General features: G+C 41.1%; 1 protein-coding gene across 1 annotated transcript in view; it reads right to left on the reverse strand.

Annotated features, from left to right (window-relative positions):
* The window catches only part of MTA1 (metastasis associated 1), a 69,934-nt gene extending 67,079 nt beyond the window's left edge, over positions 1-2,855 (reverse strand). The window contains exons 1-2 of the mRNA XM_019473673.1: positions 2,792-2,855; positions 275-368 (exon numbers count right to left, since the gene is read on the reverse strand). The gene's annotated coding sequence lies outside the window, so the exon portion shown is untranslated. The remainder of the gene's footprint in view (positions 1-274; positions 369-2,791) is intronic.
* Between the last annotated feature and the right edge of the window lie 6,009 nt (positions 2,856-8,864).

Here is an 8,864-nt window from a genome sequence, read left to right on the forward strand (position 1 = left end):
GTAGCTGTGTGAAAGGAGAGGAAGAATCGGCGCTGGAAGGCGGCAATGGCGAGAATATGGCGGGGGGGGCGGGTAGTAGGGGGGGGGGGGGGGGGGGGGGGGTAGGGAGAGGGAGCAGGAGAGAAGTCAGCCAAACACGTAATGCAATTTGCTGAAGGACAATGTACAGGGACATTTCAAAAATAATAATGTTGATACTTGTAACTGTAATATCAAAGTTCTATCCAAGTTCGGCAATTTTGTGTAGAAGCAATCTGAACACAAAAAAGCTTACTTGCATGTTTGTCTGCCAATACAATAAGTGTACTTGATATGTCTCTTCTTCTGTAGAAACATACCACCTTTGCTTCCACATTTCCATTGGCAGTCTGAAACAGGAAAAAAGAAAAAAAAAGAGCACAAATCAAGAACTGAACTGTATGCACCGAACTAGAAAACTTCGTAAGTAATTTGGAATTTTGTACAAGAGCTACATAGCATCACCTTTTAGCATCCTCCAGCTGCACACGTTACCTAACACACAAGCTCCGGTGTGATCCATTCCAGGGTAGGGAAACAGAGTTTGGCCCTTCCCTCCTTTTAGCAGTTACAGATGTTTCAAGGGGTGAGAAAAAACACTTACCTGCAGTTACAACATATTAACAAGCCACTTTGCTACTTTTCAGGTGATGTCTACATTTAGTAGAATTCAAAAGCATCTTTAAAATCCTAATAAAAATAACTGTGAAATATAACAACAGAATTCAGGTTTAAGCTGTTCTCCAAACTCTGTAGGACAGTAGGAAAGCAAGAAAGAACCCAGTCATTATTACTTTCACAAAAGAAATTGCATAAGGTTTTCTTTCTCTGACAGCACTGGTGAGCTAAGCAATGACTAACAAAAAAATCATTCCAAAATGAGAACCAAGGAAGGTGCACCAGGCAATAAACTCTACACCAGTGACAGCATACAAAAAAGTCTGAATTTTTGACGGGTTTGGGATTTTTTAGTCTGAATTTTTGAAGGGTTTGGGATTTTTTTCTTAAAACTCTTAAAATGAGGTAGGTGGTGAATCTCTTGTAAGATGGTATCTGCCAAATTGTGAAACTGGCTTTATACAAACTCTAGGGGAAATACACCTACTGGTTTGTAACAGCTCCAGCCAATCTACTGTCTTTAAAATAAATCAACATATAATGAAAATGTAACTGAAAAGAGTTGCATCCTACCACTGAAGAGTCCTTGAAAACCATAATGATGGCACACAGTTGAAACTAGACGAATAAGATACAAATTTCACTCCAAGAAGTCTGCAAAAAGGTAGTGGACCAGCAATCTGTCCACAAAGAAACAAAATAAAAAACCTGATATACGTGCTTGTTGCTAAGATGTGAATGGAGGAAAAGTTTCATCTTTTATAATACCAGTTTTTCTAACACAAAGAAAAAAAAAAATCAGACAATACATACATGTACAAATGTTTCCCCTTGCAGCCTACCAGTTTTTGTTACAAAACCTGCAGGATTTCTACTCTTTTCTGTTAAATAATTCAGAACTTTTAAATTTTGAGGAACTAAAATACAAAGGCAGAAGCCATCTTGTTAGAACACAGACAGCTACAATGCAGAATTATCTATTTCATTTAATTGCCCAGGCTTCATTTACACTCAGTGAAAAAAAGGCAACGCAAGATATATGATTCATTTCAACCTGAAAGACCCATTTCAAAGAGTAGGTCAGAGAAATGACAGCTCAAGCAAGAGTGCACTAAGATGAGAGATCCAGGCTGCGAGTTCTTTTTTCAAAGTGGGGGGAAGAATGAAGAGGGAAAAGAAGAGGGGAAAACAATACTCTCCTAGAAAGTGATCAACAAATCTGCACCCTGTAACTGATGGAATACAGCTATTGATACCTCATGGCTATGGACCCACTGGGAATATTTTAGGAACTCATTCGTTTCCTTAATGGAGGCGAGACAAAGTATTTCTGCAAAAGACCGCCACTAAAAAGAAGGGGTTACAAGGATATCCTAGCCTTCAGATTCTTTATTTGTCATTATATTGATAAATTTTCTCTTCCAAGTAATTGTTTTAGAAAGACATGTTTTTCCATCACTGACGAAAAAGACCTAATTTTAGTCAGTTAGTTTAAATTCAAATCCAAAACAGCAATTATTACATTCCTCCTGTATGGGCTGAAATGGACATGCTGCTATTAAACCTGAGAAAGTGACACGTTAAGGACACAGCTAATGGCTTCAGAACAGTCTTCCCTCCTTAACTAGGTAAAATTTCAGGACAGAGGACTTCATCTGGCTCCCCACATACAAGCTATCATGCTTCCCTTTTAGATCCAATGAAAGGGAAATTTGGCAGATGAAATAATACACTGGCCAAAGGACAACCAGCAAAGACAAAGTCTGAGGAAGCAGATAACAGCTCCAAACCTTCCTGTTGAGCAGGAGTCTCCCCCAAGAAAGATCAAATTACAAAGCTCTCCATCCTCTAGGCAAACTGTTCTATTATCTTCATATCACACGATCCTGGCACGGAATTGAAGAACTGCAGAAATCTCCTGCCCTACAGGTGGGCATAATCACCTTGAGAATGACCTACCATTGATGCTCAGTCCTTTCATACCAATGGAGAACAATCTAGCAGGTCTCAAAGCATTCCAGAGAAGTATCTGAACAAAAGTATTTTTAAGCTTCTAATTACCAGAGAACTGCTAAAGAATTGTTTTGATTTTAATCAAATCAAACAGATCATGAATTCAATTAACTTCCAAGACTTGATGGAAAAATTTGTTTACCTTATTGAGCTCTTCTATTCTTCGTATCAAATATGGGTTACTTGAAGAATTTTCAAAGTAGACATAATCTGACAAAAAGAAAAAAAGACTTTAAAAGATGAACTGCTAAAAATAGAATCAAAACCTCACATGTATACTTGTTAAAGACACCATACCAAATTCATTTCTTGGCACAAGCAGTATTTCAAATGTTCCTACTAAATCCAGGGATTTAAGCAAGGAAATACAAAATCCATGCCAGCATAAGGAACATATATTAGTGCAATCTGAAGGCCAGAAACTCACTTTTGGGGGTGGGGGGGAATGGAGTTCTACTGTCAGCCTGGAAAGCAAAGCATATGATCTTCCTTTGCTCTCTGATTATTTCCACTTTGATCACACTGTTTTCTTTACTTGCTTCCTCTTCTTTCTCATCAAAATCCAGCCACTTCTCACCAGCGCTATGCGATCTTTCCTCTTCCCTTCCAGCTTAGCTTCCATGTACTGCCCATTTACTCAGAATACAAATAGTTTCATTCTTTCTTTCTCTCTTTATCTTTTTCTCTACTTCCTGGTCTTTTACACCTATATTATCCTAGAATACCCTCAAGAAAACTCCATATAGTAAGCCAAACAGGTCAGTAATACTCATATTTCCAAGCAGGATAAACATCTTAAGTTACAGGAGAAAAAAGTTCTTTACCCAAGGTAGCGCCTTCAAAAAAATCAAGAAGTGCCATATAAATAATTTGGTATTACTGAGCTCCAAGCTTAAATACTCCTTTTTACAGGTAAGGAAACCGAAGCTCAAGAGTCTTGAATGGACTTGGCTTTTATCTCCCAATACTCCAGAAGCCAAATCCTAAACCTTAAGTGAGGCAAAAAGAAGGCTGAATTCACCTCCCCACCGCAGGCAGCCACCCACTCTCGGGTGCTGACCTTGCATGTTACAGATTTCTCTTATGCCCAGCTCTAACAACGATTCTTTCCAAGACTATCTACTAAATTTAAGACAATTTCCCTCCAGATTTCCCAGCCCATTTGTGTTTGGAGCAAAACACCCATAGCCCCTGGGCATGACTCAGGTTATCTGCAGTGAACACATTAGCATGATGCTCCGCCACTGAATGGGTGTTTAGTGGTGCTAGCCTTTTGTAAATAGGGACAACTACTGAAGCTGGTAGCCTCAATCTCCCTGAAATAGTTACCTCCTCCCCAGCCCAGAGGAAGGAAGACACCCCTCAGGGCCTCTACTCCTCAAAAGCTGCACCATGAGAGTTAACGATTCCCCTCTTATCTCCAGGGTGGCCAGGGAGACACCAGAGCATTCACCCATCACGTCCTACAGCAGCCCTTCCAAATCCCCGTGTAATGCTACTCAAGGTCCAGACACCGATTTTTTTCCAGACTACTGCTTACAGCTCATGTTATCCACAGGTCTCCCTGGAGTCAACAGACCAAGCTACTTGAGACACAAGAGCACAGCAGCGAGCGCTGGGCAAATGACCCAGCAGGACCTGCAGCCCTCACTAACTGGAAACAGCACAAGCGCCCTCATGTCCCTTCAACAGGGCTGAGCTGCCTTAGGAGAGCGGTCACAAGTCAAGAATGCCAGGGGTTACAATCCCAAGAGTGGAAATTTCCCAAGGTCTTGCCTTTCCAAATAAAAACGTGTCATATGCCGTGAGTTGCAAAGACACCTTGACAATGAAGTCTCGACATGGTCTTGGTTGAAGTAATGAGTGACGAGGTTGCAATGCCAATACGCAAAACAGTGCACATCTTGGGTTATTCAACCATACATAGCGTAACCGGGGCTAATAAAGCATAGAAATACTACACCCAATTTTTTATATTTCTGTGCATTCTGTGCTCCAGACCTCTTAGACTGATCATCAGCTATCTTCACACAAACACGCATCTCAGTGACTCCAAAACTTTCTTCCTGACTGCAAGAGTCGTTTCCTCTTAAATGTCACTTCCCTGCAGGCTTTAGACTGAAGAATGATCTCATCTAAGGAATTCAGACTGGACATTTGGTTTGTAGAAGAACAAAGTTCCCAGAAATGGTTAAAACACCAAAGTAACCAGATCCTAAATTTCCAGTCCCAAGCACCCCCTCTGTGCGGCACACCAAACGGGAAACAACAGGCTCAACATTACTATGACCAACTCTACCAGAAGTCACAAACCAAACAGATATTTGGCAGCTTCAGCAATAACAACTGCTGACTGAAATAACAATGACAGGCATTAAGCAATTTACACATCAGCAGAGTAAAGAGAAATCTTTTCTCCCACAGCAGAGCCACCCATGCCCTACAAGAGCAATGAAGTGGAGGACGTGGAAGCTTTGAGGTGCCTCCAAGCTCACCAGCCACCTCTCACCTCAAGGCTCCATCACCTGAAGAAAGGACGAGTTCTTTCCCTCCACCCCTCTCCTTACTCCCAAGACAACCAGCTACGCCTCACTTAAGGTACTTTGGCTGAGGCCGACGCAAAAAAAAAAAAAAAAAAAAAAAAAAATCTTACATTTGTGAACACTGTGACTGAAAATTAAAAATGAAAACTAAAGGAAATGTCAATCTTTGCCTTGAAAATATAACCTTGACTTTAAATCCATGGGTTTCAGGTGACCATTACAAATCTTCATAGTTCACATAATTTTTCTAACAGCTTTTCTGTATGAACATATGTGCATATATTCTCACAGACAGGTTTTCTACCTCAAGTGAACATTAACTCAGTTTTTCACGTAAGTACAGTTTATTGATTGTAAAATCTGGCATGGATTTAAAGAAAGTTTATCACAGATGAATGGTTTACCAAAGAACAGCTCACGGTGATATCCAACAGTTTTGAGTAATAAAACCCCCAAAACATTGTTTTGCTCAGCAGCAGGAACATCCCCAAACCCACACTCCGTGATCAGTAACTGCAAACGAATCTCACACAAAACAGCCAACTGCATACCGCTGGCAGAAAGGCAGAACCAAAGCTGTCCCGCAGGATGCTTCAAGAGCTGACACATGATACAGTGTAGAGGTGCATCCTTAGACCAGTGCTTGATGACTTCATCACATCACAAATGCACAGCCCAGTACATTTCATCCATGTTTTAGACTAATCCCACAACTATGTTAAGCATCTCACCAGTAGCTATGCAACTAATGGAGACCTATTTCCCATTACTCAAATTACCTGGAAAAGGGTTTCTTCCTCTCTGCAAGTAATGCAGAGCACACTGCAAATCACATAAACCAGAATGTGAGCAGATCAGAGGGGAGTAATTTGCATTTTTCAGAGAGACTTTAGATACTTTAACTAAAATTAAAATGTTATCCTGCACAAAGAAATGCTTGAGTTACTCACTGTTCCACATGTACAACGGAAATGTTAAGTTCAACAAACTGCTCTCCAGACTGATGCTTTAGCAGGTGAGAGCACTCCTCTTCAATTGTTCCATAAGCAACAAAACCAGTGAAGGCTGGTTTCCTATGCACCGGGTTTAAAGGAGGTACAGCACCATGCTCCATTGACCCCTACACTCCAAAACATCTCCTTGCCCCTTGAGCAGCACTTCCCTTTCATCTCCAGCTTCCTCCCATGTTGTGGAAGTGCATCCTTCTCATACTGCCTACCCAACTAATACTATTCCCAGTTTGCTTTCAAGACAGTAGCTACAACTGCACACACACACACACATCGGATAACAGAAACCCTCTACAGGCTCCCAACAATCCAGTTGTCAATGGGAGACATCCTGTATGTGCACAACTGCCAGAGTCTCCGTGTCCTGCACTGAAAGAGGGGATGGGGAAAGAGACAAAATTAACAAACCTCTCAACAACAGGAAGATACGCATCTCAGCTCTAACCAAAGAACAGGAAGGAAAGGGTACACTAAAACAAAAAATGAAGTCTAGGGACAGAAAAGTAGAGCCTGATAGCAAGCAAAACAAGTCAGACTCTTCAAACAAAACAGACTGTCTATCCTTGCTAATTTATTGGCTTTCCTACTTACACAACTGAAGAAAAGGACTAGCCTACCCGCTCTGCACCCCACAAAAGCACAGCACATCTCCTTCCCAACAGCAACCATTGTAAACACTCGAAGCTCACCCCTTACCACCCAACCGCCTGAACAAAGGTTGGAGACTTAATCCCATACCTTCACAACAGCTTGCAGCTTAAACTCACAATCCCTGAATTAATCAGCTATGCATCCACATCACAATCATAATTAACAGCATTACTCGTGCACATTATGGAATTCCCTATGATCAGGCTAAAGCAATGACTGAGGAGTGTGGCAATACCACAAGACAGTAAGGACCACCATGCATATCACCAAGATTTATTTCTTCCTCTTGCCTGTACTGCTATAGAGCAGAAGTACCCACATACGTGAGTCTACCTGAAAAGCCTTTCTATCCTGTAACTTTTTTCTGAAGCTGAGAATATACACAACTTACTAGAAAGCAATGGTATATTACACAGGTACTGAACTGTTATAACACAGAGAGACAAGCATACTTGCAACAGTACAGCAGCTAAAACTGGAATGACAGCCTACAGACCACAGATGATGGAAATTTTCCACAAAGGCAGTAAAATAATTGTGCTCAATTAGCAATAAACATAACAGACTTTCTTTTTGCTCTCATACACTTTTAAGACATTATTGCAAAATAGCTTCCCCCTCTGCCCTCTTCATGTCAGCTGTTAAGTCTACATCGGTCCATGGAAAAGAAAATCAGGAGAGGGTACCACAAAAGAAAGAACACACGCTGTCTAGAGGTCATATATTTATAAGATTAGACATGTCTGAGCTACCTAATAACCTTATGGGCTTTTAGGTGATCAAGTTGTAAAATGCCCAAAAGTATTTTTATCCTTCCCAACTTACATTTGCCTTTCAAGCTACAAGCGCTTTGAGGACTGACCTTGCTGAATACTCCCTACCTTACCTCCAGAAAGTCTTACACACTGCGTACTGCATTAGCCTACAGATGTACTCAGGACACAAGGGAGCTGAAGCCTTCCTCTTCCCACACTCACTACCGCTGTTAGGTACAATGTGCATTTCCAGACATGTGATAAAGTTTACAGTTGCAAATATTTCCCCTGTCCAATCCACAAAGCTGCTGCCCTGAATTAAAGATAAGCATCAAGAGAGTGCATAAACTCACGATGACCTGCTTACTTTATGACTTATCTTACAGGAAATAGATGCCTCCTCATACTCTGGATTTCCACTTCAATTTTGGGCCAGTTTCTTTCGGTAAGCTCATTTTCAAGTTATTCAGCAGCTTGGTCCTGAAACTGTCAATCATTTTACATTTTGGATAATACAATCCCTCCTGGTCTACGTTCTCGTGAAAGAGGAGGCTGGAGAGGTTAATGCTGCTTTCAGCCTACAAGTCAAGCAATCTCACCTGGCAGAGCCCAGGTCCCATTGCCTTCTGGCTGTTCAAAAACCAGCATCATTCACAGCAGCTGTCACCTGATGAAACGTTTAGTTACGGAACAGATAAGAGTTTCAACAGAGAAAGCCTTACCAGCACAATATTTTCATTACCAGAAATGCAAAACCGAAACAGTTGTTTCTGTTGCTGAAAGAATTATGAGGTCCGATACACCTAGCAATATACATGAACCAGGTATTTACAATTAATGTCTTTCACAGATCGACAAAGGTATTAAAGATATACTGTCAGCACAAGTTTAATTCATGTTTACTGGACAGCAGTATTCGTGGCTACTGCACACACAGGATACTTGCTGCCTTGTCTTCAGCTTGCTGCACTATGGGCAACACCACCACTACTGCTCAACTCCTTAAAAAAGGAGTGGAAATGGAACAACCACCCAAGCACACAAGCATCTGAAATACCTATAGTCATTTAGTGAGGGACATGGCAAAAGCAAGCACCATCTCCTGCAGAAATCTCCACTCCATACAGTTAACAGCAAACTATCACTAAATTTAGTAAAAATAGGTTGAGGTACCCCAGTTAAATCAAGCTAACTTCGCTCTTCTGAGCAAAGTGACCAAGTCAAAAGGCTCATGAGGATAGAGATCAAAATAAACA

This window comes from Aptenodytes forsteri, unplaced genomic scaffold (assembly GCF_000699145.1).
Source record: "Aptenodytes forsteri isolate BGI_AS27 unplaced genomic scaffold, ASM69914v1 Scaffold104, whole genome shotgun sequence".
In the NCBI taxonomy this organism is placed as follows: domain Eukaryota; kingdom Metazoa; phylum Chordata; class Aves; order Sphenisciformes; family Spheniscidae; genus Aptenodytes; species Aptenodytes forsteri.